The sequence below is a fragment of the Sciurus carolinensis genome, chromosome 9 (assembly GCF_902686445.1).
Source record: "Sciurus carolinensis chromosome 9, mSciCar1.2, whole genome shotgun sequence".
In the NCBI taxonomy this organism is placed as follows: Eukaryota; Metazoa; Chordata; class Mammalia; order Rodentia; family Sciuridae; genus Sciurus; species Sciurus carolinensis.
The window spans coordinates 28,401,878-28,413,489 of NC_062221.1; the positions used below are offsets into that span (position 1 = coordinate 28,401,878).

Consider the following 11,612-nt stretch of genomic DNA (forward strand, 5'->3'; position numbering starts at 1 on the left):
ACACAATATGCTAGGTGGGTGGCACACACCTGTAATTCCAGCAACTCAGGAGGCCAAGGCAGGAGGACTGCAAGTTCAAGGCCAGCCTGGACAACTTAGTAAGACCCTGTCTCAAAATAAAAAATAATAAGAGCTGGGGATATAGCTCAGGGGTACAGCACCTCTAGATTTAATCCCCAGTACTGCCAAAATGTGTGTATGTGTATGTGTGTGTGTGTGTGTGTGTGTGTGTGTGTGTGTTTTCAACATACTGCTAGAGCTTCATTCAAATTTTATTTCACTTCAAGACACAGACTGGCTTCACTAACTTTGCCATCCTCAATTTATGAGATCCTATAAGAAAATCCTTCACTATCAAACCAAAAAAAATAGGAAAATAGGAAAGCCTTCTCATTAAGGCTTAATTAAGCCTTCTGGCTGGTGTAATTTTGTAAACTACTCTAAGTTCCTATTTATAGGAATTGCTATTTGAGCAATATTACTGACTAACAATCAGAGTGAAGGGAGATGATCAAGAGGCAAAAGCTAGTTATATGACTCTAAGTAAGACTGCCTTAATGCCCAAAGGCATGGACAAAGACCTACTGTGAAATGACCAGATAAATCTCTGTTATTCACCATCACCTTACTCCAGACCTGCAGTGTCAACCAGGAAAAGGCAAAATGGATTAAGAAGCAATGGCACCCAGGCACAATGGTGCACACATGTAATTCCAGCTATCCAGGAGGCTGAAAAAGGATCACAAGCTTGAGGCCAGCCTCAGCAACTTAATGAAACCATGTCTCAAAATAAAATTAAAATTCAAAAGGCTTTCATCTAAATCCAATTAGAATGGCTATTACCAAGAATACAAGCAATAATAAGTGTTGGCATGGATGTGGGGAAAAAGGCGCACTCATACACTGCTGGTGGGGTTGCAAATTGATGCAGTCACTCTGGAAAGCAGTATGGAGATTCCTCAGAAAACTTGGAATGGATCCACCATTTAACCCAGCTATCCCACTCCTCAGTTTATAACCAAAGGACTTAAAATCAGCATACTACTATGGGCTGGGGAGATAGCTCAGTCGGTAGAGTGCTTGCCTCTCAAGCACAAGGCCCTGAGTTCGATCCCAGCACCACAAAAAAAAAAAAAAAAAAAAAAAAAAAAAAAAAAACAGCATACTACACAGCCACATCAATGTTCATAGCTGCTCAGTTCACAATAGCTAGATTGTGGAACCAACCTAGATGCCATTCAATTGATGAATGGATAAAGAAACTGTGGTGTGTATATATATATATATATATATATATATATATATATATATATATATACATACAATGGAATATTAATCAGCCATAAAGAAGAAAATTATGGCATTTGCTGGTAAATGGATGGAATTGGACAATATCACTGCTAAGTGAAATAAGCCAATCCTCAAAGGCTGAATGTTTTCTCTGGTAAGTGGATGATATTACATAATGGAGGTGGGGGGGTGGGGGTGCAAGAAAAGAATGAAGGAACTTTGGATGGTGTAGAGGAAAATGGGGTGGGAGGAGGTGGGGAAAGGAAAGATAGTGGACTGAGACAGACATTATTACCCTATGTACATGTATGATTACACAAATGATGCGAATCTACATTGTATACAACCACAGAAATGAAAAGTTGCACCCCATTTGTGTACAATGAAACAAAATGCAGTCTGTAAAAATAAAAATTTTAAAAAGTAAAAAAAATATGCAGTTGAATTTAAAAAAAAGAAAATTCAAAGACTGGGAATGTAACTCGGGGGTATAGTACATGTGTGTTCAATCCCCACTGCCAAAAAAAAAAAAAAAAAAAACCAGCATTAAAAAAAAAAAAAAAAAAACCAGCATAGATCTGAGAAAAGCACAGATCTACTCTTTAAATGGAAGGAGAAAACTTATTCCAGAAAAAAAGGGAGAAAGACTTGACCAATACATAATGCACACTGAAGACATATCATCTGACTAGTTAATTATCACTTTGAGTTCCCTTGAAGTTCAATATTCTCTTTTGAGTCCCCATCTGGGTCCTAATGTTCATACCAATGTTTTTTACTTTCTGTGATACTCCGTAAGTCTGCAGCCTGCAAGCAACTGCTGAGGTCTAAAATAGCACATAAAGAAACCTGGATGTTTAATCAAACTTCTCATCATTAGTTAAATGAGCATAAGACAATAACTATCTTAAAGAATAGGGGTAGAGCTTGGTACAGTGGCACACACCTGTAATCCCAGTAGCTCAGGAGGCTGAGACAGAAGAATCACAAGTTCAAGTCCAGTCTCAGCAACTTAGTTAGGTCCTAAGTAACTTAGCAAGACTTAGTCTTAAAATAAAAAATAAAAAGGCCTGGGGATATGGCTCTGTGCTTAAATGCCCCTGGGCTCAATCCCCAGAATTAAAAAAAAGGCTATGGGGCTGGGAATATAGTTCAGTGGTAGAGCAATAGCATGCACGAGACCCTCAGTTCAATTCCTAGCACTACCAAAAAAAGGATAGCACCTTATCCCCTCATCTACCCTGCCAAAGACAAGCATTCCTCTCTCTTCTTCATGCAATCTAGTGGGCCCCTCTTATTCTAAGTCTCTACCTCACTGCTGACTACTGTCCTTGTTCAGGTCCATGGTCTCCTCAATAGACCACAACAGTGACCAATTAGCCTCCATTTCAGTCCAGCCTCCATACTCACACTGGAGACCTTTTTTTTTTTTTTTTTTTTTTTTTAATTTTTTAGTTGTAAATAGATATAATACCTTTATTTTATTTTTTACTTATTTTTATGCAGTGCTGAGGATTGAACCCAGTGCCTCATATATGCTAGGCAAGTGTTCTATCACTGAGCTACAACCCCAGCCCAAGACTAACATTTTTAAAATGAACAGTAGATCCCACCACAACTGTGCTCTAAGACCTTCAAGACTACCCATTCCTGCATAACTCTGAACTACCAGCCTTCCAGAACACCCAAAGGTGCCCAGTCCTCTCCCAGGCCTCTCTCTCCCACACCTTGCTTCTGCTAACCTCTTTTCGAAACTACTACAATATGACTTTACGGCCACTGCTCCTTCACCAATCAAACCAATACTCTTCCTAAAGGTCTAACTCAAACATGGTCCTTCCCTAAATATGCCCATACACACCAGCCTAAGACCCTAGCTACTTGGCTTCCTTTAACATAGTCCTAGGAACAACCAGCATGTGGCCTACAAAGACTCTGTCAAGCCCTGGTTTCTGAGAATGATCACTCACAGCATGTGCCCCCAAGTCCACGTGGGGTCCCTTATCACCTCTCCCATATCACCATAGGCTGGTCTTCACCAGAGAAGATCCAACCAAGGGCACCATTATCAGTGTGATGCAATACAAATGCACATGGGTACAGACAGGCAAATGTTCAACCTGGGTTGAAATCCTGTCACATGACAGCTGTGTGATCTTGGGCATATTACTTATTGCATGTCTCATCTTCCTCAGTCAGTATAAAGGTTTCTCATAAGCATCAGATTGGTGCACAGAAGGCCCTCAATTGCAACTGATGTTAAGTCCATCACATCACTGATCTAGGGAGCAGGAAAGGCCACAACTGTGAGGTAAAAAACATCTGCCTCAACAAGGATGAACATCTTACTCTCAGAGATTAAGACACCTGCTATGCCTTACAGAAAATACAATATCCCAGGTACAAGCAGGAGGTAAGGTGTTTCTGGTTGTGTTTTCTGGTACTGGTGACTGAATCCAGGGACACTTTTACCAATGAGCTACATCCCCAGTCCTTTTTATTTTTTGAGATAGTCTCGCTAAATTGCTTAGGTTGGCACTGAATTCCTGATCCTCCTGCCTCAGTCTTTCCCAGTCACTGGGATCACAGGGTCACTGGGATTACAGGCATGTGCCACCACACCTGGCAGGAGGGAAGATTTTTAACAACCAATGTTAAATCCTATGTAACAACTCCATTCTAAATAACCCCCAGAGCCCCTCTAAATCCAACTATTCTCAATGCTTAACAGAGACCAGCAAATTTGTGAGTCACTATATCCAGGAATGAAGAGGTATTTTTCATTTTAGTGCTAGGTTTGAATCCAGGGCCTCCAACATGCTAGGCAAGCACTATACCACTAAGCTATCTCCTCCAGGCTCCAAAGGTAGTTTAAATTCCTTGGTCATGCTTAGACTTCCGGCCCACACATTCCTGAATGCAGCCTCCTACCTCTGCCTACCTTTTCAGTCTCTCTTCTCAAAAGGCTCCTCCTCCCTCCTCTCTCCTTTGTTGGCTGACTTTAATGACAGAGGTCCTGAGCTTCTCCCTGCCACTCCTTAAGTGGCCACCAATATCTTCCTAAACACTGATCTGGATTATGCCACTTCACTGATTAAAAGCATTCCCAGATTGCTGCACCCTGAGTATGAAGTTGGAACTCCACAACAAGGAGAGCCCAGAGCTCACACCTGTCAAGTTGGAGGACTCCCAGGCACTATTTTAGGTGCTCATGTACATGTGGTTCCCAGTGTCCAGGCCCTGATGTCCCTGGCTAATTCTTGCTGGCCCTGAAGGCCACAGCTCAGGAATTTCCTCTCTGCAAGCTATCAAGTTAGCATATTTTGTGGGCACGCAGTTTGGGGTGTTTTTTTTTTTTTTTTTTTTTTTTCCTCTTGGTACTGGGGATTGAATCCAGGTCACTTTGCCACTGGGTCACATCCCCAGCCCTTTTTCTTTTGAGACCAGGTCTCACTAAATTGCTTAGGTTCTCAATACACTGCTGAGGCTAGCCTTGAACTTGCGATGCTCCTGCCTCAGCCTCTGAAGGTGCTGGTATTACAGACGGGCACTACTGCACCTGGCTGGGCAGTCACTGAGAAACATGAGTTCACTGGTTTCATTGCTCCCCAAACTGAATTCCTTGAAGGCAGAACCAGACCCTTTTATATGGGTGCCCAGGATCTACCACAGAATCTGGCAAGTAGTGAAGCCAAATATTTGCTAAATGAATGAAAGCATTTTGCCAAATCAGTTTTTTAAAAGAGTGAGGACTTGTCCTATGCCTGTCAACAGAGACAAGCTTTGATGTTCCACCCTGATGTTTGTTTTTTTATATAGCACTACTCACTCTTATCTTTACACCATATCCCACAGGCCTTAAGCTATGCACTATGCACCTAATTCCACTATGCACCTAATTCCCTACTGAACTCTTATTTCTCCAAGAAACAGCTCCTTAGCCTCCTGTAAGTATGCATGCCATGAAACTTCCTTTTTTCCCATGCCAAAAAAAAAAAAAAAAAAAAGAAATTCAATTCTCCATATTCAAACTATGGATTTTTATACCTCCAAAATGTGTTAAGGTCGAATTCTTTTTTAGAACCAGTACATTCCAAAATTATCATGTCTCTAACACTAAGTACAGCACAACTTGATAAAATTATAATACCCCATCTACACCAGACTTTCCAAAACACCTGGAAGCACATCCAACTCTTTATCTGGATTTATGTCCTATAAACACCAATCTCACTTCAAGGAATCTGGCTTCCATGCCAAGAACAACTTATACTCGCTTATTTAGGAAAAACAGCAGGCCAGACTCTCAAGTTAAAGGTACTGGCCCAAGTTCGAAACAGACCACTCAAAACTTCAATATCAAAATCAATCCTGCAGTAACTCAATTTACACATCGAAGACCTTCTCAAAAGTTGCAATTTTAATTAGCAGTTTTGGTTGTAAAAATAATAACTTGGAATTCATGGCAAAAGGACTCTGAGACAGCACTTCCTTTAGTGAATTTGGTCTTTCAAATACCAAATGAAAAGACAGAAAGTAGGCTTCAAAAAAAAACTCAACTGAATGGGTGGGTGGACCCCCAAGGATCTGAGAACCTCAGACTGAGAAGCGGGGGCGGCACCCTTCCCAGCCTCTGGCGGGGCCCCAACCCCCATTGGAACCCCGGAGGCCGCCTGCAGGCCGCACAAACCCGCGGCAGACGCGAAGGCCCCACGTTCCCAGGAGCGCGGGCTGGACTAAGGCCTGGCTCATTACCGCTGCGCGATACCAGGGCCTCGCCGCCAAACGCTTCACGCGTTTGCCGGCGGGACCAGGAACAGAGGGGCGGCTCCGACCGGGCAGCGCCGCCTCCTCACCCGCAAGGACGTCCGTAGCTGTGTCTCCGCCCCGGGCCGAAATCGAGCAGCAGCAGGTGTTCCACGGAAGGATTTCTCGGCAGCAGCAGGGATGGGGCCCGAAATAGCCAGGCACGGTGACGAGGGCAGGCGGTGCACTCACCAAGCGTCGGCAAGCGGGCCACCTCAGGTGTTCGCTCCTCCTAGCCCCAAGACGCAGCCGTCGACGCTCCCCAGGGACTCGGCACCAAGCTGCTGTTGCTGCCGCCCCCAAACCCAAGGAGCGCGAGAGCCGCGCCGCAGCCTCCGCGCGAGCACGTACCGGGCCGTGAGAGGGCGCCGAGCGCGAGGGCGGGGCGCGCGGCTGGAGCCTAGCAACCGCTTGACACGCGAGTGCTGCAGCCAATCCGACGGCCAGTTCCGCGCGGCGCTGAGCGGCCGTCCGCTCGCCGCCCGCTTCTGCCAGCGTCGGCCTCCCCGCAGCCCGCCGCACCCGTGCTCAGGCCCCGCCTCGGCCTCACTTCTCTACTCATTGGCCCGCCACGCCCCCGCCCGAAAAGCCACTCCTAACCGTGGAAGCCCCTCCCCCGGGGCCTTCCAGGTTGGTCCCGGGACACGCCCTGCCATTCCGGGTGGCCTGGACCTCTCTGGAGTGGGAATGGGGGAAGGGCACCCTACCCAACCTTAGGATTTGGGGCCTTAAAGATTAACGGGAAGGAGCGGAGGGAGCGGAGGTGCTGGAGATGACTGGAAACGTAGCTCAGTGGTAAAGCGGCTTGTCTAGCATGCAGGAGGCCCTATATTCCATCCGCAAAAAATAAAAGACAAACCTGGAGTAGTCAGACTCGCGAACTTGCCCAGTCACAACTGGCCACCCTCGACTGCGTTCGGCACTGCTAAAACTCCTCGAAGGAAAATAGATATTTTTAAGCCGTGGAAACATTCAGAAAGTGCCTTCCAAATTGCGAAAGATAAAGACTTGCTGCCGAGTCTTTACCGTGATAGGGAAACTGAGGTCAGGGTCGGGAAGGTAGCCCATCCCTCAGCACGCTGTTAGCCCAACAGGCGTAAACCTCGTCCCTTCCCCCTGCTTGGAACTCTAGAATCCGATGCCTCTTCGGGCGCCTGAAATAGCTCTGACCTGCTGGCAAGGGTCACTCACTCCCTGTGGCCCGCATTCTTTGGATGGGGAAGCGAGGAGAGGCGGGTGATTACTGCTAGGGTCTGTCCTCCCTTCAAGGGGAAGGTCCTAAAGTAGCTCTGACTCTCCCCAAGGCTTACCTCGTGGCTTCCAATACCACACACAGGCCTGGACTTGACAGTTATTTAATCTGACAAGTGGATGGGTCTGGTGATAGGAACTGTGGTGGGACTCTGTTCTCTGCCCATCCCCCACATACTTCACTGAAGGGAACCATTCCTTCCGCGGCCTGTGGCCAGGCTGGAATTCCAGGCCCACACTCCTGTCAGCAAGCACATTCTGAACACAGAACTGGTGGCTTCCTGCCTGGGGTTCCTCCCTCAATTCTAGACAGCTCTGGCACTCCCCTGCTTTCTTTCCCTTTTCTCAAAGAGTGTCTGGAAGAGGCTGTGATTGTGGCTCAGTAGTACAGCCTAGTATGCGTGAGGCACTGGGTTCTATCCCGGCACCACATAAAAACAAAATGAAAGTATCGTGGCCATTTAGAACTAAAAAGGTTTAACAAAAAAAAAAAGTCTGGGAGAAGCAAATTCAGAGAGCAGAAAGGAATGCCCCATCTCCGAAACACATGTACCTGTTTACAGTTCTCTGTACTACAGTGAATAATCTCCAAACCTCGCAGAGACTAGAAAAGGAAGGAATTAAAAACCAGAAAAAAAAGGGGGGGCCTCAAATCATCCCTTAGATAGCAAAACAATAGTTAATAGCCTCTCAAAGCCAGCTTTATAACTCTGCTGCTTTAATAGGCTAAGAATGCAAGAGATTATTTGGGCTTCTAAACAAAATTTATGCGAGGCATGGTGGCACATACTTATAATCCCAGCGTCACAGGAGGCTGAGGCAGGAGGTTTGCAAATTAAAAGCAAGTTGCAGGTCAGCTTTGGCAACTTAGCAAGACCCTGTCTCAAAATAAAAGAAAGAAAGAACTTGGAGTGTGTCTCAATGGCAGAGCACCCCTGGGTTCAATCCCCAGTACAAAAACTTTTTTTTTTCTCATTCACCCCATTTTGACTTAGAGAGTCTGCTACACACCTGTGAAAATACACCAGATACTGCTTTTCAGCCCCAAGTTCTGTCGGGTATTTGAGTGTCTGACTGCATAGCTATATATCTGTTTTTCCAAAATAAAAAACAGCAGTGAGCACAGACTTGAAGAGACACTTCCCAGGTACTGCCATTTGCAAAGAAGCAGCAAACCATTCCTCAGACCATACTGATCATTAACAGACAAAAATAACTCTCTTTTGTACTTTTTGGTATTGCTCTTGCTAGATGAGGCATCAAGCCCCATTCTCACCTCCAGGGTCTCAGTGCCCTTTGCCTGAGCACCCTCAAATTTAGGGCCAAGAGAGGAACTCTACCTTAACTAGCCAGTGCCAAAGGGTGATAGATCTTTCTTAGTCCTGTAACAGGGGTTCACTTGATACTTTGACTCCATCCCTTGTGGCTTTGAAACTTACATGGTTTTTGCTTTTTCCCAAACTACTTCTCCCTGATCTTCTCCTCCTTGATCTTCTTTTCCCTAACCTCCTTCCTGACCTTCTCCTCCCTGATCTTTTTTTCCCCCAACCTTTTCCCTGATCTTCTCTGATCTTCTTTTCCCCAACCTTCTCTTCTCTGGTCTTCTTTTTTCCCTAACCTTTTCCCTGATTTCCTTCTTGATCTCTCCTCCCTAATCTCATTTTCTCTGAATCACCTCTATAAAAGCCCCCCTGTTCCTGCTGATGGGCAGAATCACAGGCTTTGGGACAGAAGTTCCCTGTGTTTCTCCTTTACTAGCAAAGCAATAAACCTTCTTTTTCCTTTTTCTCAAAACTGTGTTCTCATTAGATTGGCATTGGGGATAAGGACCAAGCTTTCAGCAACAGTCCCAGGGACAAAACCAAAGAACCAGAATTTCTTAAAACATAGCCAAATTCTTTGCAATTCCTACCTTCCCAGGTTTGGGGCTCCGTTGAACATGCTAGGGCTCCAGACTAGCCATGATGCTTTCCTCTCCCCCAGCCCTCCAGCCTTGACACATACCATGTATGTTCCTTCCTCCTATGTACCTTCCTCCAGAACTGCTCTGGCCTAAGCTCTGGCCTCATTGCAGTCTTTATTTTTGTCTGGAATTGAGTTCCCCAAATGCCATGTTCCTTTGTGCTCTAGAAGACAGGAAGCTGACTGGCCAAAGCTGAACCAGCCTATTGGGGGCCTAACCAGGCTACTCTGGAGCCCATACCAAAGTAGAAAGTGAAATGAACAACTGTTTTCATGGTTTTCCAGGTTGAATGGTGTTGTAAAGTTGAGGTCTAGTCATTGTCCCCAGTTATTTTCCCTCCCTGGGAACTGCACAGACCACCCTGAGGCTCAGCATAAGTTCCCTAGTAATTCATCCTTGGAACCCCAGCAGAACCTAGGCCATCCCAGGCCCGGCTCCCTGGTTCAGGTGTGGATAAAAGCCAGTGGGGAGTTGAGGTTGTAGCTCAGTGGTAGAGTGCTTGCCTAGCACATGTGAGGCCCTGGGTTCAATCCTCAGCACCACATAAAAATAAATAAAATAAAGGTATTGTGTTCATCTACAACTGAAAAATATTTTAAAATAAATAATCTTTATGCCAGTGGGAGGACAGGGCCTAGAGTTATGTCTGGGGTACACCCAGAGCAGCTGCCCAAAGACCCCACATGGTATGGGCCTGAGGAGGACTGATCAAGAGACTGAGATTGAGGCCCTTCAGATCTGACAGTGTGCCCTCTACTCTCCTAAGTCTTCAGTCTTTCGTGCTTCCTGTGTTTAGATTCATGACCTGTGGCTCCAGGAAGTTTATCTGGTAAGGTTTGTCTCCTCTACTAAAGTGTGAACCTTTGACAGGAGACCAATTGTCTTGACCCCACACTGTAACCACCACCTAAGAGTTGGCACAGAGTAAAGCTCAGTTTCTATTCGGGAAGGAATTGGGCTGCTGCCTGGTTGGCAGTCATCCCCAAGTGTCCAAGCCCTGTAAGACCCAAGGCAAATGTCCCAATGTTTGCCTGAGACTGAGAATTTGGTTCTAGTTCAGAACAAATCCAGTGGACATGTACATGGTTCAAATGTTCCTCTGGCCCTAGGATTCCAGGATCTTTTATTGTGGTATGTACCTGAGGAATCAAGGACCAAAGGCCAGTGCCCATCCTCAGATTCTTCTCATAGGAGGGAGCCTCCTGCTGATTCTTCATTCAGGCCTCATAGAGAAGGGGCCAGTACTAGCTGAGGGTGGAAGCTCCTGACCCAAATGCCACACCTGCAGACCTACCTGGGGCATGGGTTGGCAAGCAGGGCTAACCAAGTTACAGAAGGGAGAGGTCCCTTTTGTCTGGATTTAACAGAAGACAGATTGTCTGGCAATTCTGGCAGGAATAAAGAACTGATCAGGGTAGGCATGTTTTTAGATTACCACCAGACTTCCCAGAAGTCAGTCCCTTCCTTATACTCTAGAGCTAGCACAGGTGAGCCACTGCATCTATACTTGGCCCTCTAGGAACATAGAGTCCTTATAGAGTAGGAAGCCCACAGTTGGTTCAATGAATAAAAGACACCTCTCTCCCCAACCCTACCCTGTTGTTCATACATGTCCAGTGCCCTCCCTCTACCTCAGCTACATTCTACTCCCTTTTGGCTCTAGGATAAGACAATCCCCAAGGTCAACTTTGGGTGGCCATTCCCAAAACACTGGGCATGTGATTTTGAGCATTGAACCAACACCAGGTTATATCTAGTTTGGCCGGGCAGTCAGTGCAAGCAAGCAAAACTGAGGGGCTTATTAATTCTCTTTAACCACTAACCAGCTACTCACTAACCCATGTCTTGGGGGAAGCCACTACACTCATCCAGTTCAGCTGCACTGAGTCCCTTCTATGTTTTCTGTTGTGTGTTCAAATGTGGCTCAGTGCTTAGCCAGGGGCTCCTCCAGGGCAGAGACACACCTCTTTCTCAGTGCTGGCCTGAGGGCCGATCATTCTCATCAGCCTGGGCACTCCTTGGTGGCCCCTGAGAGACATTGATATTGTGGCTGGTAAACATGTCCAATACTGTAAAGCGCCAGACCTGGATGAAGAGATAGCCTTTGCTGAAGGCTGAGCACTAAGAGACACAGTCAGGGTCTCTGAGAGAGCCTAACCTCAGATCTGGGGAATGCCCAATATTTCTGGGATGAATGAGAGGGGTCCCTTAACCTGTTTTCTTTCTTTCATTCTTTCTTTCTTTGTGCGAGAGGATACTGGGGATTGAACCCATGGGTAGCTCTCTTCCACTACTAATATCC

At 46.0% G+C, this 11,612-nt stretch overlaps 1 protein-coding gene across 6 annotated transcripts in view; it reads right to left on the minus strand.

Moving 5' to 3' along the window:
• Positions 1 to 7,185, minus strand: part of Dag1 (dystroglycan 1) — a 67,539-nt gene extending 60,354 nt beyond the window's left edge. For 2 of the 6 annotated variants that reach the window (XM_047564055.1, XM_047564059.1), the window contains exon 1: positions 6,289 to 6,441. The gene's annotated coding sequence lies outside the window, so the exon portion shown is untranslated. The other 4 variants (XM_047564058.1, XM_047564057.1, XM_047564060.1 and 1 more) reach the window with 4 other exon arrangements.
• Positions 7,186 to 11,612: the final 4,427 nt, after the last annotated feature.